The 25,812-nt window shown below is 44.7% G+C and overlaps 1 long non-coding RNA gene across 1 annotated transcript in view; it reads left to right on the top strand.

Moving 5' to 3' along the window:
* The first annotated feature begins 1,306 nt into the window (after positions 1–1,306).
* Positions 1,307–25,812, top strand: part of LOC137503951 (uncharacterized) — a 32,972-nt gene continuing 8,466 nt past the window's right edge. The window contains exon 1 of the long non-coding RNA XR_011019384.1: positions 1,307–1,390. This is a non-coding gene — a long non-coding RNA (uncharacterized lncRNA). The remainder of the gene's footprint in view (positions 1,391–25,812) is intronic.

Genomic DNA, 25,812 nt, shown 5'->3' with positions numbered 1-25,812 from the left:
CACGGGGCGTCCCTGTAAAATCTACGATTGCCTCCAACCGAAGCCTCCCTCCTGATTGCTACCTAATTTATGCAATTCCTGCGAGATGTGGTACGGCAGGCAAAGGGTGTATGACAGTATACCTGATTGGCTGACTGGCACCCGCTGACCAAATAAGGTAGGAAATTGCTTTAGCTGGGAGTGAGCAAATTGTGTGTTTTGGGGCTCTGATTGCTCCCAGAATGTTTATTTTTTGTTTCAATATTTATTACCTTATTTTTTTTTAATAAAAAGAGCTCTTTTTTTTCCTTTCTATTTGTGGCCAGCCCTCCCTCTCCCCGCCAGCCTATAACAGCCGATCACTCCTGAGCCTCTAGAGGGGACAGCCGTGTGACAGCCATAGATCGCAGCGCTGTACAGAGTAAATAGACGGCAGTCTTGCCGCCTGTCTCCTAGCGGCGATTGCCGTTGGGAGACTGATGATGGAGCAGAGCTCTGTCATCCAAACAGAGATGCGATCTCCTGCAAATCCCCGCCCCAGGAGTATATGCTGAGTGGCGTTAGGCGGGCCTGGGGCTGCCGCCACAATCATGCCCGCGTGATGCGGTCCTATAGAAGTTAACCACTTGAGGACCATGGTGTTAAACCCCCCTAGTGACCAGGCTATTTTTTATTAAAATGGCCACTGCAGCTTTAAGGCCAAGCTGCAGGGCCGCACAACTCAGCACACAAGTGATTCCCCCCCCCCCCCCCCCCCTTTCCTCCCCACCAACAGAGCTCTCTGTTGGTGGGGTCTGATCGCTCCATAGTGGTTTAATATTTTTATTTCTTTATACATTTTTTTTTTAATAAATGTTGTTGTTTTTTATTTTCAGTCCCGCTCCCTCCCTCCCTCCCTCCCTCCCCTGGCCAGTCAATCAGCATGATCAGCTGTCAGAGGCTTCAGCCTCTGACAGCCGATCACTCCCCGGCCTAGGGAGGGATCAGCCATGTGACACGTGCTGATCACAGCGCTGTAGGGGGTAATTAGACGGCGGTTTCGCCGTCTAACGCTCGGAGACTAAAGACAGGGCGGAGCTCCGCCCCCCCCCCCAAGCAGGAGATGCGCGCGCAGCGTGCATGCGAACTCCTGGTAGCCCTATAGAAGACCGTTCACACCAATCGGCGTGGAGCGGCCCTGGGGCTGCTGCACTGCTCACGCCAATTGCCGTGGAGCAGTCGGCAAGTAGTTAAACGAGGTTCCCCGACGTCTGGTAACATCGCTTAAATATTGCCTTTACAGTCTGTTAGCCCTGCAACTGCTGATATGCTAACTGACCTAGTTTGGTAGACCATCCTGTTTACATTTGCTCTGGCTGTGCTCATAACCAAGGCCCTAGGCAGTTCGCTGACTGGCAGTTTCCATTTAAAGGTAATGGTTTAAGTGTAAATCAATCCAATTGAATTTGCCAGCATCCACAATTCAACATCACCAACATAATTTCCACTCAGCCTCCACTTTTCATGTTACCACCCCATCCCTTTAGATTGTAAGCCTTTGGCAGGGCCCTCCCTCCTTCTGTATCTGTGCACTCTGCTCACAGAGTAACCGTGAATTACCGAGACTATTACTCCAGTGTATGATCTGGCATTGTGCACCTTATTGCTTATTGTCGTGTGTTGGGGGTCATTATCAAGGTCTGTAACCTTATTTATTGTACAGCACTGCATAATATGTTGGCGCTATATAAATCCAAATAATAATCACCTCTTAAAGAGGATCTGTAACGTCAAAACGTCCCCTGGGGGGTACTCACCTCGGATGGGGGAAGCCTCCGGTTCCTAATGAGGCTTCCCACACCGTCCTCCATCCCTCAGGGGTCTCGCTGCAGCCCTCCGTGCAAGATGACGTCAATATTTACCTTCCCGACTCCTGCGCAGGCGCTCTGACGGCTGTCGGCTCCGAAGTAGGCGGAAATACCCGATCGACGTCGGGTTTGCTCTACTGCGCAGGCGCAAGTTTCCGGCGCCTGCGCAGTAGAGCGGACCCGACTGAGATCAGGTATTTCTGTCTACTTCGGAGCCGAAAGCAGCCACAGCGCCCCCGCTGGAGCCAGCAAAGGTAAATATTGAATTTACAGTCGTGTCTGTCGCCGGCTGTTCGGAGGGCTGCAGCGAGACCCCCGTGGGACAGAGGACGGCGTGGGAAGCCTCATTAGGATCCGGAGGCTTCCCCCACCCGAGGTGAGTACCCCCCAGGGGATGTTTTTGATGTTACAGAGTCTCTTTAAGACTGGGCTTTAACCTTGTAATCAGAGGAAGTTTTGGTATTCCAAGTCGAGATTCAATCCTATATAACAATTTGCCTGTGTCTCTGCGTCCCATGTCCCTGTGTCAGTGCTTTTGCGGTACTGTGCATGTGCTGCACTGACAGCCATTGGGACAGGAGGCAGGATGGGCCAGGAGGGGTGCGTGTGTGTGCGCACCGGTGCAGCACGCGTGCTGACATGCAGTGGTGGCAGTCCTAGAGCCCGTTTTTAAACAGGCTTAAGGGCTGCTTCACACAGACAGCAGGCGGCGTTGGGGCGGCTGTGAAGCCGCGTCGTCCTATTACATCTCAATTGGGTGGTGGCGGTACGGGACATAAAGCCGCGGCGGCTAGCCGACCCTGGACATCGCATGCGGCTTCTAGGGCCGGCTGAAACGACGCGTTAAATTGGGATCGGAATGCCGCGTTTGCGCAATTGACGGTAATCGCACGATGCTAAACGCTCACGTTCACTTGAATGGGAGCGTTTAGCCGTGGAGTCTCGAACGCTTGGCAGTAAACGCCGCCAAGCGTCCATGTGAACCAGCCCTCAGTCAACTAGTGGCTAATAATGTTTAACCACTTGCCGACCGCACACTCATACCGTGTGGCGGCAAAGTGGTAGCTGGAGGACCAGCGACGCAGCTCTGCGTCGCCAGGTGCCTCCCTAATTAATCAGGAAAGGCCGCTTCCTGTTAGATCACGGAGTGGGTCTCCGTGAATAGCCTGCAAGCCGCTGATCGCGGCTCGCAGACTAAATGTAAACGCAGGAGGCAGATCGGCGATCCCCGGCCAATCAGCGGCCGGGGATCGCCGCCATGTGACAGCCGACATCCTGTCACAGGCTGCACAGGACGCTATAGCGTCCTGTGCAGCCCCGATCACCGGGGGGACAGGTAGGAGAGGGAGGGGGGTGAATGTTGCCGCGGAGGGGGGCTTTGAGGTGCCCCCCCCCGCAACATGCCACCAGCAGGAGCGATCAGACCCCCCCCCTGCACATCATCCCCATAGGGGGGAAAAAAAGGGGGGCGATCTGATCGCTCTGCATGCCAGCTGATCTGTGCTGGGGGCTGCAGAGCCCACCCAGCACAGATCACATAAATCAGCGCTGGTCCTTAAGGGGGGGTAAAGGGTGGGTCCTCAAGTGGTTAATAAGCTTTGCTTATTAACTCAAAAGTTACACCATTTGAAGGCTAAAGATTGGGTTCTCTTTTGAGGACACATGATTTATAATTGATATTTTTATCATTCTAGTTTTTTAGTTTAGTTTGTCAGCAGACATATTTATATCCCAGATACAAATCTAAATGTATACATTGGTTTGTCCTGAACACTGTGGAATACTGAATATGCAAGTCACGGTGTGGGTTTATTATTTCATCCTAAAATAAGCATATCAGTTCCCAAAGTTCATGCATATTTGTATACACATACTGTCTAAAAACATCTCCAGAGCCAGAAAAGGAAATGTATTTATAAAGGGGTAGAACAAGAAACTCCAATTCTACAGCGTTTACTGAAATTACTTGGAATTGTGCTGTAAAGATTCTTCTTTTTACAAATGCATTTTTGACAGTGTGTATTTGCACAAGCAAAGGGGCACTTAAAACTATAAAACAGTTTCAACAGCTTATCACATGCTCAGTAAAACCCCATGAGCCTAATTTTCCAAGTTGGAGAATTGCAATTACAGAAGATTAAAAGAAGAAAGATATGAATGCAATAGAAAATGATGGGAGAAGATGGAAGAATACAGAAGGAATAGAAAAAAAAAGTATTCAAAAGAAAAGGCAATTTAAAGGGGTACAGATGGAAAAAGGGAAACAGTAATTTATCTTTAAGATTTTGAGTTTATTTCAACCTCCATAAAACTTCGATGCACAAACAGACTTTTATAGATATAGATTTCTTTTTAATTATTTATTTTTTTAATTTGTCATCTTTTTTGAAACATCAGGTAGTCCATGTGTGGATGTGGTGAGTAAGGCTGCTTACACACCAAGACGTTTTAGGCGCACGTTAGTGCGCCTGTAACGCTCCCCCAACGCACAGCAATGTAACACAAGTGGGCTGTTCACACAGCCCACGTTGCGTTACATGTAACGCTGCACGTTCTCCGCAAAGTGCAGCATGCTACGGCGTTGGAGCGGCTATAGCCGCGTTAGACTGTTTGCACATGCGCAGTGGGGGGCGGAGAGGAGGCGGGGAGAGCCAGCTACAGTAGCCGCGCACATGGCTACTTAATATTCACTGCACTGGCGGGCGCTGATTGGCCGGCGGGACCACGTGATGCGGAGTGTCTCGCTCCGCATCATGTGGACCCGCTGGCCAATCAGCGCCACTCTAGGAGACATTATAGGAATCGAGCCGCCTAACGCGGCTCACTCTACCGTCGGCTCTTGCAGCACCATACATTGTGTTAGGTGCACGTTATGCGACCTTAACGTAGCACCTAACGCAACGTCTTGGTGTGCAAGTAGCCTAAGTGTATGATCAATAGTGGAAGTATGTACTGTACATTTTAACTTGTTAGCACAAACTGGACATATATACGCATCTAGTTTGTGTCTCTGTCCCGCAAGGGCTTGTAATTATGGATTGGGCACAAATAACATACTGTCACCATACATTGTACTAGGAACATAATTTAAATGTTGTGATAGCTGGGACAAGTGGGTAAATAAAATGTGTGGGTGTACAGCAGCATTGTTTATTTTAAACGTATAGGGGATGGAATAAGAGAAATTGTGTGTTTTTCATTTTTTTCCGTAGTTTTCCCCTTTAAGGTCGGATTCACAGTGGGACGTTAAAGTCTTATAACGCAGCTTACCACACTGCAATGTTAATCCTGTGGGCCGTTCACAGTGCGATGTTAACCACTTGAGGACCGTGGGCTTTACCCCCCTTAAGGACCAGCACTTTTTTTCCATTCAGACCACTGCAGCTTTCACGGTTTATTGCTCGCTCATACAACCTACCACCTAAATGAATTTTGGCTCCTTTTCTTGTCACTAATAAAGCTTTCTTTTGGTGCTATTTGATTGCTGCTGTGAGTTTTACTTTTTATTATATTCATCAAAAAAGACATGAATTTTGACAAAAAGTTTTTTTTTACTTTTCTGTGCTGACATTTTTCAAATAAAGTAAAATTTCTGTATACATGCAGCGCGAAAAAAGTGGACAAACATGTTTTTGATTAAAAAAAAAAACCCATTCAGTGTATATTAATTGGTTTGGGTAAAAGTTATAGCGTTTACAAACTATGGTGCCAAAAGTGAATTTTCCCATTTTCAAGCATCTATGACTTTTCTGACCCCCTCTCATGTTTCATGAGGGGCTAGAATTCCAGGATAGTATAAATACCCCCCAAATGACCCCATTTTGGAAAGAAGACATCCCAAAGTATTCACTGAGAGGCATAGTGAGTTCATAGAAGATATTAATTTTTGTCACAAGTAAGCGGAAAATGACACTTTGTGACAAAAAAAAAAAAGTTTCCATTTCTTCTAACTTGCGACAAAAAAAAAAATATGAAATCTGCCACGGACTCACCATGCCCCTCTCTGAATACCTTGAAGTGTCTACTTTCCAAAATGGGGTCATTTGTGGGGTGTGTTTACTGTCCTCGCATTTTGGGGGGTGCTAATTTGTAAGCACCCCTGTAAAGCCTAAAGGTGCTCATTGGACTTTGGGCCCCTTAGCGCAGTTAGGCTGCAAAAAAGTGCCACACGTGGTATTGCCGTACTCGGGAGAAGTAGTACAATGTGTTTTGGGGTATATTTTTACACATACCCACCTGGGTGGAAGAAATACCTCTGTAAATGACAATCTTTTGATTTTTTTTTTTTACACACAATTGTCCATTTACAGAGTTATTTCTCCCACCCAGCATGGGTATGTGTAAAAATACACCCCAAAACACATTGTACTACTTCTCCCGAGTACGGCGATACCACATGTGTGGCACTTTTTTGCACCCTAACTGCGCTAAGGGGCCCAAAGTCCAATGAGTACCTTTAGGATTTCACAGGTCATTTTGAGAAATTTCGTTTCAAGACTACTCCTCACGGTTTAGGGCCCCTAAAATGCCAGGACAGTATAGGAACCCCACAACTGACCCCATTTTAAAAAGAAGACACCCCAAGGTATTTCGTTAGTACGGTGAGTTCATAGAAGATTTTATTTTTTGTCACAAGTTAGCGGAAAATTACACTTTGTGAAAAAAACCAATAAAATCAATTTCCGCTAACTTGTGACAAAAAATAAAATCTTCTATGAACTCACCGTACTACTAACTGAATACCTTGGGGTGTCTTCTTTCTAAAATGGGGTCATTTGTGGGGTTCCTATACTGTCCTGGCATCTAAGGGGCCCTAAACCGTGAGGAGTAGTCTTGAAACGAAATTTCTCAAAATGACCTGTGAAATCCTAAAGGTACTCATTGGACTTTGGGCCCCTTAGCGCAGTTAGGGTGCAAAAAAGTGCCACACATGTGGTATCGCCGTACTCGGGAGAAGTAGTACAATGTGTTTTGGGGTGTATTTTTACACATACCCATGCTGGGTGGGAGAAATAACTCTGTAAATGGACAATTGTGTGTAAAAAAAAAATCAAGATTGTCATTTACAGAGGTATTTCTCCCACCCAGCATGGGTATGTGTAAAAATACACCCCAAAACACATTATACTACTTCTCCTGAGTACGGCAATACCACATGTGTGGCACTTTTTTGCAGCCTAACTGCGCTAAGGGGCCCAAAGTCCAATGAGTACCTTTAGGATTTCACAGGTCATTTTGAGAAATTTTGTTTCAAGACTACTCCTCACGGTTTAGGGCCCCTAAAATGCCAGGACAGTATAGGAACTCCACAAATGACCCCATTTTAGAAAGAAGACTTCCCAAGGTATTCCATTAGGAGTATGGTGAGTTCATAGAAGTTTTTATTTTTTTGTCACAAGTTAGCGGAAATTGATTTTAATTGGTTTTTTCCACAAAGTGTCATTTTCCGCTAACTTGTGACAAAAAATAAAATCTTCTATGAACTCGCCATACTCCTAACGGAATACGTTTGGGTGTCTTCTTTCTAGAATGGGGTCATTTGTGGGGTTCCTATACTGCCCTGGCATTTTAGGAGCCCTAAACCGTGAGGAGTAGTCTTGAAACCAAATGTCGCAAAATGACCTGTGAAATCCTAAAGGTACTCATTGGACTTTGGGCCCCTTCGCGTACTTAGGGTGTAAAAAAGTGCCACACGTGGTACCGCCGTACTCAGGAGAAGTAGTATAAGGTGTTTTGGGGTGTATTTTTACACATACCCATGCTGGGTGGGAGAAATATCTCTGTAAATGACAATTGTTTTATTTTTTTTTTACACACAATTGTCCATTTACAGAGAGATTTCTCCCACCCAGCATGGGTATGTGTAAAAATACACCCCAAAACACATTATACTACTTCTCCTGAGTACGGCGATACCACATGTGTGACACTTTTTTGCAGCCTAGGTGCGCTAAGGGGCCCAACGTCCTATTCACAGGTCATTTTGAGGCATTTGTTTTCTAGACTACTCCTCACGGTTTAGGGCCCCTAAAATGCCAGGGCAGTATAGGAACCCCACAAGTGACCCAATTTTAGAAAGAAGACACCCCAAGGTATTCCGTTAGGTGTATGGCGAGTTCATAGAAGATTTTATTTTTTGTCACAAGTTAGTGAAAAATGACACTTTGTGAAAAAAAAACAAAAATCAATTTCCGCTAACTTTTGACAAAAAATAAAATCTTCTATGAACTCGTCATACACCTAACAGAATACATTGGGGTGTCTTTTTTCTAAAATAGGGTCACTTGTGGGGTTCCTATACCGCCCTGGCATTTTACGGGCCCAAAACCGTGAGTAGTCTGGAAACCAAATGTCTCAAAATGACTGTTCAGGGGTATAAGCATCTGCAAATTTTGATGACAGGTGGTGTATGAGGGGGCGAATTTTGTGGAACCGGTCATAAGCAGGGTGGCCTTTTAGATGACAGGTTGTATTGGGCCTGATCTGATGGATAGGAGTGCTAGGGGGGTGACAGGAGGTGATTGATGGGTGTCTCAGGGGGTGGTTAGAGGGGAAAATAGATGCAATCGATGCACTGGGGAGGTGATCGGAAGGGGGTCTGAGGGGGATCTGAGGGTTTGGCCGAGTGATCAGGAGCCCACACGGGGCAAATTAGGGCTTGATCTGATGGGTAGGTGTGCTAGGGGGTGACAGGAGGTGATTGATGGGTGTCTCAAGGTGTGATTAGAGGGGGGAATAGATGCAAGCAATGCACTGGCGAGGTGATCAGAGCTGGGTTCTGAGGGTGTGGGCGGGTGATTGAGTGCCCTAGGGGCAGATAGGGGTCTAAGCTGATGGATAGCAGTGACGGGGTGATTGATGGGTAATTAGTGGGTGTTTGGAGGAGAGAACAGATGTAAACAATGCACTTGGGAGGTGATCTGACGTCGGATCTGCGGGCGATCTATTGGTGTGGGTGGGTGATCAGATTGCCCGCAAGGGGCAGGTTAGGGGCTGATTGATGGGTGGCAGTGCCAGGGGCTGATTGATGGGTGGCAGTGACGGGGTGATTGATGGATGGCAGTGACAGGGGGTGATTGATGGGTGATTGACAGGTGATCAGTGGGTTATTACAGGGAAGAACAGATGTAACTAATGCACTGGCGAATTGATAAGGGGGGGTCTGAGGGCAATCTGAGCGTATAGGCGGGTGATTGGGTGCCCGCAAGGGGCAGATTAGGGTCTGATCTGATGGGTAACAGTGACAGGTGGTGATAGGGGGTGATTGATGGGTAATTAGTGGGTGTTTAGGGTAGAGAACAAATGTAAACACTGCACTTGGGAGGTGATCTGACGTCTGATCTGCGGGCGATCTATTGGTGTGGGTGGGTGATCAGAATTGCCCGTAAGGGGCAGGTTAGGGGCTGATTGATAGGTGGCAGTGACAGGGGGTGATTGACAGGTGATCAGGGGGATAGATGCATACAGTACACGGGGGGGGGGGGGGGGGGGGGTCTGGGGAGAATCTGAGGGGTGGGGGGTGATCAGGAGGGGGCAGGGGGGGGGGATATAAAAAAAAATAGCGTTGACAGATAGTGACAGGGAGTGATTGATGGGTGATTAGGGGGGTGATTGGGTGCAAACAGGGGTCTGGGGGGTGGGCAGGGGGGGGGGGTCTGAGGGGTGCTGTGGGCGATCTGGGTTGGGGGGGGGGGGGAGAAATCAGTGTGCTTGGGTGCGACATAGGGTGGTTGCAGCCTGCCCTGGTGGTCCCTCGGACATTGGGACCACCAGGGCAGGAGGCAGCCTGTATAATACACTTTGTAAACATTACAAAGTGTATTATACACTTTATATGCAGCGATTGCGGGGTTAACATCCCGCCGGCACTTCCGTATGGCCGGCGGGATGTTGCGGCGGGTGAGCGGAGACGGGCGCCGGCGGAGGACGCGTCACGGATGATGCGATCGCTCCGCCCATGCCCCTAAAAGGACCGCCGCCTCTGTGGGTGAGCTGGTCCTTGCGGGCTCCACTTCCCGGCCGCCCCTGTGCGTTAGGCGGTCGGGAAGTGGTTAAAGGCGCGTTTAAAAAAAGTTGTGTTGTGGTAACTCACTGCTTGCAGTGCGTTGCCTCTTAACGCAGACATGTTGGGACTGGCATTAAAACGCAATGTCCCACTGTGAATACAGCCTAAAATGCATAGAAAATAATTACTGAAAACAAGTATCATTAACGAGAAGCCTAAGTTATGGCGAAAAAAACAAGATAAAGTGATTAAGTTATAGCCAAATAAATAGGAGAATCGCTGAAAGGTGAAAATGGCTCTTGGCGTTAAGGGTAAAAATAGCCTGTGGGGTGAAGTTGTTAAAAATGTTTTAACTAACCAAATTTGTGTATGTTAAAATAACACAATAAGAATAAAGTGCGTGCTTTTTCATACTAATGAGGAAATAAACAAATTTGCATTTAAACATATTGCATATTATTGACTTGAATAAGACCCAAGCGCTTCTGTTTTCACAGTATTGTTTTTGCAATAATCTTTGTGGGTAAGAAGTTAGAGGGAAAAGGAGTGTTTGTAAACACATTCCTTTCAGGGCCATCCGAAATATAAACTTTTTTGAAAAAAAAAATCACTTGTTCCTTTGAAATCACATTTTCAGGCCGTTTGTATCGGCAGGTCGTTCACAAGTCGGCTGTTCGTAAGTCGGGACTACCTGTATTCAAAATCTGTTGACCCTCATTCTACATGGAGCTGGTAAAATTGGTAAATAATTGCCCAATCAAAATTAGATGTGTGTGCTTTAGGCCAGGAAAAATTTTTTTTGAAAAAGATTTAATTTCAGGGATGTCTTATTAACTTTTTCCTTGACAAAAACAATGAGGAAAATGTTTACAAACCTGCATACATTCAGCATGTGTCAGCAGCAGTTTCACCTGCTATTTATGAGGGAAGCACCACTAACATCACTGGCAGCGACAAGCAGTGGCCAACAATCTGTGCAGGAGTCTTCTTTCTTTTTGATGTGTTAACATGCAAATGCCAATTTCTGGAGACTAAATTTACTTTGTGTAAGTGAATCATCCTCCACATGTAATTTGCTCAATTTCTACACGCACACACTGAATAAATTATGTACATTTAGGATCTGTAAAAAAAATAATTGAATTAACGGTTGTTATCTAAAAGTTAACAATTAAAGACCTGAAACAAATAAATAATTGGTGTGACCAACCTTTTGGAAGTATTCATGCTATTTAAAGTACACACTTGCATCCATGGGTGCAGATAGGAGGAAAACAGTTAAAAGCAATGAAAAAAAAACCAAAAAACAACCATACATATTTCCACTGAATTGTAATTCAGCCAATCAAATTTAGTAGCAGCTACTTAACTGGCTGGCATCAAGCTGCATATGTCTGCATTGAAATTGGCATAATCCCGTATCATACTCAAAATGAGAAACTGTTAGGGCCCATTCACACCTGAGCGGGAATCGCGCGATTCCCGCTCATGGCAAACCGCTGGCGGTTTTGTAAAAACCGCTACACATTGTAGCAAATGGCAGTGTTCTCGCGTTAACCGCAAACGCGTTGCATGCAGCAGTTTGCCACGATTAGCGTATCGCGTTTAGCATGCATAGCACCGCTAATCGCGATCACGCCAAAACCACTGCATGTCCACTGATTTTTTTCCGCGTTAATTGCGGAAAAATCACTCCTGCAAAATGGTTTTGCTATTATAGGTGTGAACGGCCCTTAGTAATGAGGCCTCACAAGGGTCAGAACTAAGGTTTTGGTTTTTTTTTTTTGTTTTTTTCTTTTGCAAGGAGTTTGCTACTAACTTCTATGTGTCAGTGTATTTTCATAACATCCTGTCAAAAAGGCACTAACCCCATCACCAAGATGTGTATGGTTAACTGCCTCTTTTATGTCCATTGATGTGTGACATAGACTGAAACTACTGACATTACATTTAGGGGGTATTTATAAAGATTGTTGAAGACTATAAATTGCTCTCTAAGTTGCATGACTTTATAAGTAACTTTCCCCCAAAAATATATCCATATATAAATTAAAGCTGGCCATACACTGTACAATATTCAGCTGAATTCGTCATTGAAACAATTTTTATGGGCAAAAATTCAATTTACTGCAGGAGCACATTGACGCTGCGAGCGGCCCCACAGGCGATATTCATTGATCTGGGTTGACGGCTCTATGCCCGAAGTTGCGTATGGTATAAATGATAATGTTGTTTGCAGTGTAATCGGCACCACAGTTGAGTAGTGTATGGGTAGCTTAAAGTGAACCCGAAAGAAGTATAAAAAAAAAAAAAGAGATCCACTTACCTGGGGCTTCTCCCAGCCCCCTGCAGAAGTCCTGTGTCCATGCTGGTCCTAAAAACACACGATTGGTTCACACGATGGCCAGGGGCCCCGGACCCCTCTCACTGGCCGGGGCCCCAAGGCCAACACGCGATACCTGGAGGGGAGTGCAGGTGGGCCTGGACATCTCACACCCAGGCTCTGGACCTCTCACATCCAGAAAACCCACCAACACTGCCTCCATACTGAATGCTAAATCCAACACACACAAGCAATAGAACACAGCAGTACATGCATCCAGCTACATTTGAAATTGGCCAGCAGGTGCTCGGCAGCCAATCAGGATGCACTGTCATACACCCTTTACCTGCCATACCACATCTAGCAGCCATTAGCATTCAGGTGGGAGGCTTCAGTTGGACGCCATCGTAAGATTGCGTCGCTAGCAGGACCCCCCCCCCCCCCGTCCCACCTGAATGCTAATGGCTGCTAGATGTGGTATGGCAGGTAAAGGGTGTATGACAGTGCATCCTGATTGGCTGACGAGCACCTGCTGGCCAATTTCAAATGTAGCTGGATGCATGTACTGCTGTGTTCTATTGCTTGTGTGTGTTGGATTTAGCATTCAGTATGGAGGCAGTGTTGGTGGGTTTTCTGGATGTGAGAGGTCCAGGCCCACCTGCACTCCCCTCCAGGTATCGCGTGTTGGCCTTGGGGCCCCGGCCAGTGAGAGGGGTCCGGGGCCCCTGGCCATCGTGTGAACCAATCGTGTGTTTTTAAATGTTTTTTTTCAGCTCTAGGACATGGCGGACAGGTGAGCGGTTAGGGAGGGACCCCTGTGGGAGGGATGCCTGCACGGGGCGGTCCTGCTAGCGACGCAATCTTACGATGGCGTCCAACTGAAGCCTCCCACCTGAATGCTAATGGCTGCTAGATGTGGTATGGCAGGTAAAGGGTGTATGACCGTGCATCCTGATTGGCTGACGAGCACCTGCTGGCCAATTTCAAATGTAGCTGGATGCATGTACTGCTGTGGTCTATTGCTTGTGTGTGTTGGATCCATGCTGGTCCTCAAAGATCCTCCGATCCCCCGCTGTGGCTCCGTTTCTTCACCACCGACTTACAAGTCGACTGCCAGTGCGCCTGCGCAGCGCTGGCCATGTGCATCCTCGTTCATGCTCCCATGGCCTGGAGCGTCTTGCGCAGGGGCAGTACGAGAAAATCTACTACACCTGTGCAGGATGCTCCCGACGACGTGCAGTGGACGGCGATTGAGCTGCAGCGGGGGGGCTGGGTCGGAGGATCGTTGTATACCGGCGCAGGACAGGACGGCTGCAGGGGGCTATGAGAAGCCCCGGGTAAGTGAAAAAAAAAAAACTTATTTCAGATTTGTGGCAAACCAGCATTGCATGTGACAAACATACGTCTCTTCCTTTGCCTTTTCACTGAGAATCATGAACTTCACACACCTACAAGCAAAAGCAAGGAACATGAAAAGACAAACAGCACAGACACATGTTCACAAGCTTGTAAATCCTTTTGAATGTTAGATATTGTATATAAGTCCCAAAAATATATTTCTAATAATTTATTGTAAACTTGTAGTTCCATAATAAAGTGTTAAATAAAAACATGAAACAATGCTTTAAAATGTATTTTATATATTTAAATTATGGGAATGTACATTATACATATCAAGATAAAGAACTCTGATGAAAAACGGAATAAAAGATGCGTATGTGCCATGTAAAAGTAAGTACCATAAGGGCGTCACACAGACCGTTAATGATTACCATGGAATAAATTCCTCATTTTAAGGCTATGTTCACAGTGGTCAGTTGTATAATGCATGCGTTATAATGTGTGTGAACTGCAATGGAGACTGGTGGACATAGACTTCAATACAACGCCTTCATGCAGTGGATTAGAATAACGCCATCCGTTACAACGCAGTACTGTGAACAGGCCCATAGAATTGTATGGACAGTGAGCTGACATGAAGAATTACCAATTGACCACTGTGAACTAGCCCTCATACTATTGAGGCTAGATTCACAGTGGGACGTTGCGTTTTGATGCAACGTTAAAGTTGCACCACAAACTTACAACGCAACGCGCCCAAAAAGTCGCAACGCAGCGTTACCGTCGCATACAGCAGAAACAGTAAAAAATACAGGCAATGAAAAGTATGCTTCCAAGTCATTACTGAGCATGTGCAAACAGTCCAACGCAGCTAATAACGTGTATAACGCACTGCATGCAGTACTTTCACTTAACGTGCAGCGTTAGACACCAACGCAACGTGTGCACTGTGAACAGGGCATTGAATTTTCATTGCAATGAGTTATTCTGCGTTAAATGCTGTTTTAGGCTAATTTCACACCAGGACGTTGCGTTAGAGGGGGCGTTAAGGTCACATAACGTCCCCCTAACGGAACGCCTGGTGGTGCTGGATCTGGACGTCAGAGTGAGCCGCGTTGTGCAGCTCACTCTGGCGTCAGTGATGCCGTGATGCGCACTCTTGTGCGCATGCGGCATCACGTGGTCCCGCCGGCCAATCGCCGCACAGAGCGGCCGCTCCAGGAAGTAAACACTGCACGTCACAACGTGCAGTGCATATTAATAAGCCATGTGCCTGGCCGCTCTCCGCTCCTCCACAAGATTACTGAGCATGTGCAAGCAGTCTACCGCGTCTAAAGTACTGCATGCAGTACGTTGTCTTGTGACGCAGCGTTACAATGTAACGCAACGTGGGCACTGTGAACAGCCCCATTGATTTTTCATTACTGTGCGGTGGGGTGCGTTACAGGCTGCTCTAACGTGCGCCTGTAACGTCCCACTGTGAAACCAGCCTTAACGTGCGCCTTTAACGTCCCACTGTGAACTTAGCCTCAATGACTGTGTTAATAAACACACAGTAAGTTACATGAATATGAACATTTCCTCTTCCACATAAAATCAATACAGGCAGTATTTGGGCACATCTACATATTCATTTACATTAAATCAAATATTCTCAAAATAAAGATTTTTTTTTCATTATATTACCCATTGTCCTCTCTATTTACATTGTTTTTCAATTATTCAAATAACATACTATTTTACTTTACCTGCCAGAAAATGAGCATTGCTTGTAAATAAATGAGACTGTACATTGTTTTAATTTAGAAAAATGAGAGCATGGTTTTTAGAACAACCATCTAATGTAGTTCTAATATGTAAAAGGACTTATCATGTGCTGGGGTTAATGCAGAAATATACAGGGAGTGAACTATCAAGATGGCAAGAGTTCATAAAAAAAGAGCAAAATTGTTGCATTTGCTCATAAATCACAAATCATTTATTCTGCAGCTAATACACGATTGGTAGGTTTGGGCAGCTGCCCCATTTCTGCTCCAGTTGTATTTGCCTATCTTGATAAACCAACCTCAGTATATATGATTGAGAACTACAGCCAGATCAGCACAAGGCCCCATCTCTGCAATTTCCTATCGCCCAGAAAGACTTGTACCATTTAAAAATAACAATTAGCCATGTACCGGGCTGTTTACATACAGATTGTAAAGAAGTACCTGCACTCTTTAAATAAATTAATTTGCTTCAGAATAATTGGTCTGGTGGATAGAAAGTTGCCTAATATAAATGCTGAGACTTTGGTGCATTTCATAAAGCCACGCCCCATTCTATCACTTTAGCATATTCTGTGTTTGCTCACGAAGACGGCCATGTTTAGAAATAATGGCATTGGTTCAGATGACAGCTGGTCAGCTACAGCCATAACACATCCTCTATGGTGACAGCAAACAATATATAATGTTTACATTATTGTGAAAACAATTATCTTTCCCAGAACTTAAAACAACAGTAAGGGCGCTTTCACACTAGGAGCTGATACGTGCGTTTTGACAGATCGCTCCTAGGATGTGTTTAGAAAGGTAAAAAAAAAATCAATTTGACTTTCATGTTAACTTTCACATTAGACAACGCGTTCCAGAGCGTTACGTTGTAACGCATCTGAGAGCTTTTAATCGTCCAGCCATGGCGTTTTCCTATTGGGTGAATTAGGGCTGGTTCACACAGACGCTTGGTGGCTTTTACCACCAATCATTCGGGGATCGCAGGCTAAACGCTTCCATTCAAGTGAATGGGAGTGTTTAACATCGCGTGGTTACAGGCGATTACGCAAACGCGGCGTTCAATCCGATTTACCGTGTCATTTCAGCCGGCCCTAGAAGCCGCATGCGACGTCCAGGGTCACCTAACCACCGCGGCTTCACATTCCCTTGCAGGGACGTGAAACGATGATCGCAACGGGAAGCCGACGATAGCTGTACCGCCGCCCCCGAACGAGACGTCACAGGACAACGCGGCTTCTGGCCGCCCGACACCGCCAAGCGTCCGTGTGAACCAGCCCATAGAACTACCATTGCTGCTTAGCCTCACATCGCAACTTCCCTTCGCCATGCCGCAGGTCATAACGCCTGCGCGAAATTGGGTTTGTGCATGCATTATCTAATGTGAAAGAGGCCTTACACCAATACCGCAGGTCATAACGCCTGTGCGAAATTGGGTTTGTGCATGCATTATCTAATGTGAAAGAGGCCTTACACCAATACCGCAGGTCATAACGCCTGTGCGAAATTGGGTTTGTGCATGCATTATATAATGGGAAAGAGGCCTTACACCAATACCAAGAAATAATTTACATAGTATTCACTTTCTATGTTATCAGGCACATCAAAAGTGGTGTAAATAAGGATGACCTGTATTCCTTATTCCTGCTGTATTTTATATGTCTTTACTTTTGTTAATTTATAGCTCTTAAAACTGCTTATAAATAAGGCAAATACATAAAAAAACAGAAAAAGTACATAAATTGCATTATGCCTATTTATAACAATGCCCTTCTGTATTGACATTTTGGACTATTGGCGTACTCAGCAAATAAGGCAAAATATTCTGTGTGCAATGCTTATTCCAAAATTAAGTGCAATCTAATTATTTCATAGTTGAATATACTACTGAAATGCCTCATTGATACTCATGACAAGGTAAGACCTTATGTTTAGCACAGTAAATTCTCTTTGGCTCGTGCAGTAAGTACTGAATGCTTACATGACTCAGTGTCATTCTGCATATGAGAGCCATTTCTGCATACATTTTACTGCAGTAATCAATTGCTTATGATTCCCAGACCGCCGTCTGTGCATTTTACCTAGTGTCGGTTTACAAACTAACTGCTAAAAGCTGTGTAAATGGCTCTACATATATTTGGCTGTATCTGTGCTGAAAACACATATCACTTGCTAATTGTCTAAGGGCCTGTTCAGACAAGAGGCGCTTTTTTTTTATTCTTTTTTAGTGCTGGCGATTTTTCAAAATCGCCCTGAAAGTGCTTACACCATGCTTTCCTATGGGCTAGTTCAGATTGGGTGTTCTGTTCGCTGTCCGATCAGAAAAGCGATGCATGTACCATTTTCAGGGCAATTTTGCAATAATGGGAGCTATAGGAAAAGCACAAAACGCTCACAAAATTGCTTTGTGCAGCAATTGCGTTTGCGTTTTTAAGAATAAATACATTGTATTTATTCTTTTCCAGGTCGAAGAGTTCACTTGCTGACTTGCATCAGGGAGGGAATTAAAAAAACGCTCTGGAAAAGCGCTTAGAAAAGTGCTTTTAACAAAAAATGCACCTCCTACCCAAGCACCAGGAATCGCATAAAAAAAAGTTGCTTCAAAAAACGCTCAATGTGAACACGATCGTAACGCATGAAGGCGCATGAAGTAAAAATATGCCTGTGTATTCTCTCACATCTCGAAAAGAAACTTGTAGTGAGGGGAATATAGAGGCTGCCATGTTTATTCCCTTTTAAAATGTGTTAGTTCCCTGGTTGTCAAGTAGGCCATAGTGAGTCACACACCTGCAACAAGCATGTGGCCAGTGGAGTCTGCAGTCCTGTCTTGCATCAGTGATTTGTAGAGATGGCAAATGCATTGCAAATTGAATGGAGCTTGGAGTCGCGCCAACCAGATTAACTTCCTGCTGAGTCTGACTGACCAATTCTAAGCTGCATACAGTTTGCATTCAATTTGCAGCTCATTGACAGTATGTAGTGATTAAGAAGAAATTTAAAATAAGCTTACAAACAGCACAACAGCCAGTATGACTGATTTTGAATTCCTCACACTTAACCCTTTTAATCTTCAGATCCGAGAGTTCCAGTTTCTAGAATCTGTTGCATCAAATGAAATCTGCTCTATTTAGGGCAGAGATGCCAAGCTGGGGGTGAGCTGTGGCAAGAACTGCCACAGCAGGTTTACCAACAGAGAGACGGTTAGCTATTTGTGGGCGAGCAAGTAATTACAACTTTTTAACAGCTAATTCTAAATTAAGTTAAAACAAGCAACTCAACAAATGTATTCTTGAGCATGCTACAGGTGCTCTTTAATGTTGGCCGAAACGGCTATTTGTAATCCTTCCAGATGACAGTGTAGGGATCATCTCTCTTCAGACACCCTGGGGCCATATGCAATGCACCTTTTCACCTGAGTTTTCTCCAAGGTGATATTTTCACAACTTGTAAATAAAATGCCTTTACATCACCAGCAAGCATACAAATACTCAAAATAATTTTGACAGTACTTTTTCACCAACTTTTTGGTACTTTTTCCATTGCAAAGTGCTAAAAAATTAATTTGGTACTTATCCGTTAGCCGGGCGCATCCTCTAGGTGGCGACAAAACTCCACCAGAGTTACATCTTTCCCTACTATCCATGTCGGGCTGGAGGGGGAATAGTAATTAGCGCCACCTGCCGGATGCGCCCGGCTAACGGATAAGTACCATTAATTTAAATTGAAGATGAAAAATTATCTCCTAGGAGAAAACTCAGGAGAAAAAGCCAATTGCATATGGGCCCCTGTGAGAAGCATCCTGTTCTGTGAGAAGGGAAGGGAGGAGGATATGTGGAGACAACATGCCACAGGAACTACAGTAGAACAGGATCCTACAAGGCACAATGCTACAAGGGAAACCAATGTGCTAGATGTGCTAGATTTTTAACTGAGATGATCATGAACACTCCTCTTGTATACTAAATTGACTACCATTGATAGTTACCTGGGGCTCCCTCCAGCCCTCTTCATGCTGTGGGCTCCCTTGCCACTCCCCCAGGCTGCTCGGATCATTCGCCAGCCAGCCCAGTAACTTTGCTCAGTTGTGCTCTGCCATGCATGCGCGCACACCATGGCTGCTCCCCATTGTGCAGTCACAGAATACACCTGGCCGTAGGAGCCCGATGGGGGCCATGCAACAAGCATAACTGAGCAAATTGCCAGGCAGGCTAGCGGACAATCCAATCGGCTAAGGGGGACAACGGGGGAGCCTATGGCCTGACGGAGGCTGGCGAAAGCCCCAGGTAAGTTCAATGCTTTTATTCACTTTGTCTCAGGTACACTTTAAAGGGAACCTAAAGTGAGAAGGGTATTTATTTTTACTTTTAAAAAAATACCAGTTGCCTGACTCTCCTGCTGATCCTGTGTCTTTAATACTTTTAGCCACAGCCCCTGAACAAGCATGCAGAGCAGGTGCTCTTACTGAAGTTAGACTGCATTAGCTGCATGCTTGTTTCAGGTGTGTAATTCAGCCACTACTGCATCCAAAGAGATCAGCAGGATAGCCAGGGAACTGGTATTGTTTAAAAGGAAACATTCATATCCCTCTCAGTTTAGGCTCCCTTTAAAGAGGAACTCTGGGTAATATGTATGTGAGTAGTAAAAGTCAAGAGAGAGTGTGTGTGTGTGTGTGTGTGTGTGTGTGTGTGTGTGTATATATATATATATATATATATATATATATATATATATATATATATATATATATATATATATATATATACACGGTATATATTACACACACATTAACTATCACCTGTAAGTTTTAGTGGTACAGTATATTGATTGGCATCATTGGTCCCTAAGTGCATGATGTTGAGAAAATCAGTTCATAGGATCCTTTATTTCTTTTACAGATTGTGCCAGAAGTGGCTAAAGCGTGAGATGGAAAAGATTGAGGCCTGCAATATGATAAAGTTCCTGCATATGAAGGGTAATAGTGCCTGGCTAGAAAAAAATCCTCTTCATCTTGTTCCAAGTGCATAAACATTTGTCTTGACAGTTCACTCTGTGTTTGTTTCTGGAAAGGGGTAAGCAAACATGGAACCCAACGTGCAGACACCTTACACACGTGCAGTTCACCATGAATAATTTACCACACACTACCAGTTTCATTCATGATTATTTGGGTGGTTGTTTGACTGTATTACAGGATTAAACACTGCTCTTTCTTCACTGCCGCCGCATTGTCTGCCAATGGTGATTTTCCAGGTCTTGGCTCTTCTGTGAAGGACATGTCTGTGAAAATTATTTTTTCTGGAATTGGAATTAATTTTATAAGTGTTATAAGATGGACAATCATTTCCATAAACTGCCATCATATCATCATGAATTTTCCAGGCACCATTACCCTTTACCATGCATTACAAATGCAGTAACTTTACCATGCTACAAGCCCAATCTTTTATATCTCACAGTTTAGTCATTTCTGGCACAACCTGTAAAAGAAAAAAAGGATACAATGAGCTGATTTTCTCAACATTATGCACTTGGGGACCATTGATGATGACACTGACAACATTTCATCAACATACCATAATAACTCCAGGGTGATAATTAAAATTTGACAATACCCCCTCGTGTGTGTGTGTGTGTGTGTGTATATATACATACAAGCAAAGCACTCAAAGCGAATTTTCTCATAAGGATTCATGGAAATGCAGATCATTCGCTCCACAATCCAAAACCACCAACCTTTTTGTGTGTCTCTAACAAGGAACCAATGACAGTTGCGTCTACCTACTTTTGAGGATTTCACTGAAATGTGACAGTGTGCAGTCCCTACACTCAGATTAAGTACAATTCTGCAGCATTTACGAGAGAAGAACCATCGGCTCAGTTGTGATGACATGCATATATGTTCTATGCTTGTATATCAAGACGTTACTTACTTATCAAGTCAAAATTTCATAAACATTTTTGCTTGTCTTCCAAAGCGCTTTTAACCACTTGCCGACCGCGTACTCATAACGCGCGTCGACAAAGTGGTAGCTGCAGGACCAGCGACGCAGATCTGCGTCGCCGGCTGCAGGCTAATTAATCAGGAAACAGCCGCTCGCGCGAGCGGCTGTTTCCTGTCATTTCACGGCGGGGGGCTCCGTAAATAGCCTGCGGGCTGCCGATCGCAGCTCGCAGGCTAAATGTAAACACAAGCGGAAATAATCCGCTTTGTTTACATTTTTACAACGCTGCAACAGTAGCAGCGTTGTAGTAGATCACCGATCCCCGGCCAATCAGCAGCCGGGGATCGCTGTCACATGACAGCGGGGAGCCTGTTAGAGGCTGCACAGGACAGATCCGTTCCTGTGCAGCCTCCGATCTCTCGGGCAGGGAGGGAGAAGAGGGAGAGGGGGAATCTTGCGGTGGAGAGGGCTTTGAGGTGCCCCCCCCCCCCGCCACCCACAGCATGCAGGAGCGATCAGACCCCCCAGCACATCATCCCCCTAGTGGGGAAAAAAGGGGGGCGGTCTGGTCGCTCTGCCTGTCATTTGATCTGTGCTGGGGGCTGTAGAGCCCACCCAGCACAGATCTGAAAAAACAGCGCTGGTCCTCAAGGGGGGGGGGGGGGGGGTAAAGGCTAGGTCCTCAAGTGGTTAAACCGAGTTACTCTCAGTCCAAGGTTTCGCTGTATATATATATATATATATATATATATATATATATATATATATATATATATATATGTATATATATATGTATATATATATATATGTATATATACACAGTATTTGTATTTGTAGACTGATTTTACAAATGATTTTCACCAAGAAGTGACAAAGTGTTGCTACAGAGAAATGACTACTAGTGAAGTGGAACAGAGAATCTGGCCACACTTATGCATTTCCTAACGGTTAATACAATTCCCTGCTGCTAGTAAACCACAGGATGCTGGTAAAACGAGTTGATGGATGACAGGAGGTAGTTCACGGACTTAAGCCTGTGTGGTTTAATATGTATTGGCTAAACACATGTCAAATGTGTTTGCATATTTCACTATATTTTTTAACTAGGGAGAAGTAGAAAAGTGTAAATCAAAACACATGTAATTGAAACTTTAAAACACAGTGCAATGTGAGCACCTCCATCTGGAGAGTGCACTGAAATTTCATGTAGTTTCAAAACATGTATGGTATTATAATAAAGTTAGTACAGCAAATCTAAACTGCAAAATTCTAAATTAGAAAATGTCCCTTACTATAAAGTCTCTTTCACATGGTAGACATGTTTGTCTACTGGCCAACTAGCAGCGTTTGTAGCCCCACCCATGTCAGCTATTGATGCACAGTGTAATTATGTGGCAGCAAAAAATGGCTGCGCTCATATGTGACAATGCAGTGGCTGCCCCTCCACTGCTCATGCTGACCGTTACCAAGCACTTGGCCGGTGCTCCTTCTCATCCAATGCAGCAGCAGCTTATTTCTGTATAAAACAACAGAGGAGCACCATGACTGTGCTGCAAGGCCTCATATATATATATATACTATAAGGCTGTTATATTATAACTGGTATGCTGAATACTGTAGTTAGCACTTCACTACTACTTCCTGTGATAGCATGGCTCAGAGGAACAGACACAACCGCAGTCCTCTCAGGCCATGCCTATTGAACTGTTCTCCTTCAAAGCCTTAAAGTGGATCCGAGATGAACTTTTACTCCTTGCATAATTGTGTCCCTTTCCTATTGTTTACAGGGCATTTATCAAGCCAAATACTTTTTTGTTTTGGTCTTAATACTCTAATTCCCTATAAACTAAAGAAGCCACGCCCACAGGTTTCAGAGAGCCAAGGCACTTTCAGACAGTAGCAAGGGCTCATGGGAGCTCAGTCTGGGCAGAAGGAGGGGGAGGTATTACTAGCCAGAGATTTCAGAGGCAGAGGGGAGGAGGAGGGGGATTAGGTTTTTTTGCTCAAGATGCAGATAAGCCTGCTTCTGAGTAATGTTTACAAACAACATGGCTGCTGTCATTTGTTCTAACTATAACAAGTAACTTGTCTATATATCTTATCTAAAGTTTAGATGGTTTACACAGCAAATCTAGCTGCAAACAGTTTTAATAGAATATGATTATTTATTCCTGTGATACAATGACAGCAGACATGTTGTTTGTAAACATTACACAGAGGCAGGCTTATCTGTATCTTGAGCCATCAGCCTAATCCCCTCTCCTCCTCCTTCCTCCCCTCTGCCTCTGAAATCAATGGCTAGTAACACCTCCCCCTCCTCCTGCCCAGACTGAGCTCCCATGAGCCCTTGCTACTGCCAAGGCTCTCTGAAACCCTGTGGGCGTGGCTTTCTTAGTTTATAGGAAATTAGAGTATTAAAACAAAAACAAATAAGTATTTGGCTTGAGGAATGCCCTATAAACAATAGGAAAGGAACACAATTATGCAATGTGTAAAAGTTCACCTTGGATCCACTTTAAGACCAATATCTTAAAGGAATCATCAGGCAAAAAAAAAAAATGAGTTTTACTTACCTGGGGCCAGGGGAGGACTGGGACCTTTTGGCCTGGGGGGAAACACAACCTAGAGGCCCTTTCACGGTAATCCCAGCCACAATCCATATCTTTCTCAAGCCCAAATGTATATAGTGCACTGCTCATACACTAATTGATTTTCCACAGCAGATTCGATCACTGTGATCAAATCTGCTGGAAACTGATGCTCCATCATTGCTGCTCAATCATATTTTAAATCAATTTTCCAGTGAAATCAAATATTTTGCTTGAAAAGGGGTGGTGGCCTTATGCCCCCCATTGAACTGAGCTACAGCCAGAGTGCCCAGGTTCACTGCTGGGGTGTTGCTAGGATCCTGGAAGATCCTGGGCACCAAGGGAGAGGAAGCGTGCGGCGCCCGTAGCACACAAAAAAATGGGCGTGGTTATGCAGCAAGAAAGTGGGAGTGGTCATGGGTGGTGTCAAATGTACATGAACCTAGCAATGGTGTAACTTAAATATGATAAATACGCAGTATTTAAAATAGGTAGACTTTTCTCACCTGGCTTCTGTCTTATCCTCAGCTGGCCTGGGCGCTGTGCTCGGCTGGCAGTTATGCTGTGCTGGGTTTGTGGTGATGCTGTGCTTGCTGGGCTACCTGGCCTGGCTGTGATGCTGTGCTGGCCTGGCTAACAGTTATGCTGAGGCCTGGCTGGTGGTTATGCTGCAATGATGCAGGCCAAGCTGGCAGTGATGCTGGACTCAGGGCTGGCTTGCTGGCATGCTGTGAAGGATCCCTGTGTGCCCACCGGCAGTAGGGCCAGATTTGTACCACTATCACCAGCCACCCCATGACAACAGCAGGGTTAGGATAGAGTCATTAGAAGGGGGGGGGGGGGGTTAGGGAAAATGATAGATCAGGGTTATGCATTTACGAAAAAAAAGGGAGTTAAAGTTAGGTAAAAGAAACATAAAGGCGGTTAGAAAAGATTAAAGGCTAGGCTTTTGGGCAACTTAGGGTGATGCTAGGAATTTGAAAGCAGAATTATAGAAAAGCGGATGAAATTAAGCATCAGGTTACGGTTACTGATTACAAGATTACAAAGATTAAATTGACTAAAGTCAGTCAGTGACATGACTATGTACTCTAAAGTTTGCAGAAGGTGTCAGTGCTATATAAATACATCGTAATAATATGGTAGGATATTAGACTATGGCTATGATAGGATTAGATTGTGAGCACCTCTGAGGATAGTCAGTGACATGACTAAGTATTCTGTAAAGTGCTACAGAAGAGGTCACTGCTATATAAATACATAATAATAATATGGTAGGACGTTAGACTATAGCTATTGTAGGATTAGATTTTGAGCTCTTCTGCGAACAGTCAGTGACATGACTATGTACTCTGTAAAGTGCTGCAGAAGGTATCAGTGCTATATAAATACATAATAATAATAATATGGTAGGGCATTAGACTAAGACTATGGTAGGATTAGAGTGTGAGCTCCTCTGCGGACAGTCAGTGACATGACTAAGTATTCTGTAAAGTGCTACAGAAGATGACACTGTTGTATAAATACATAATAATAATATGGTAGGACATTAGGCTATGACTATGGTAGGATTAGAGTGTGAGCTCCTCTGCGGACAGTCAGTGACATGACTAAGTATTCTGTAAAGTGCTACAGAAGATGACACTGTTGTATAAATACATAATAATAATATGGTAGGACATTAGGCTATGACTATGGTAGGATTAGAGTGTGAGCTCCTCTGTGGACAGTCAGTGACATGACTAAGTATTCTGTAAAGTGCTACAGAAGATGACACTGTTGTATAAATACATAATAATAATATGGTAGGACATTAGGCTATGACTATGGTAGGATTAGAGTGTGAGCTCCTCTGAAGACAAGGAGTCACATGACTATGTATAGGATAACAGGGGGAGGGAGAGTGTGCTGTAGAGATGTAAAGGGGGGATATGAAAACACAGGGGGGAGGGAAAGAGAACACTAGATGGAGGGGGGGGGTATGAAAACAGAGGGGGGTGGAGAGACAGAGCAGG

The sequence above is a fragment of the Hyperolius riggenbachi genome, chromosome 4, assembly GCF_040937935.1.
Source record: "Hyperolius riggenbachi isolate aHypRig1 chromosome 4, aHypRig1.pri, whole genome shotgun sequence".
NCBI lineage: Eukaryota > Metazoa > Chordata > Amphibia > Anura > Hyperoliidae > Hyperolius > Hyperolius riggenbachi.
This window is presented reverse-complemented; position numbering and strand designations above follow the sequence as displayed.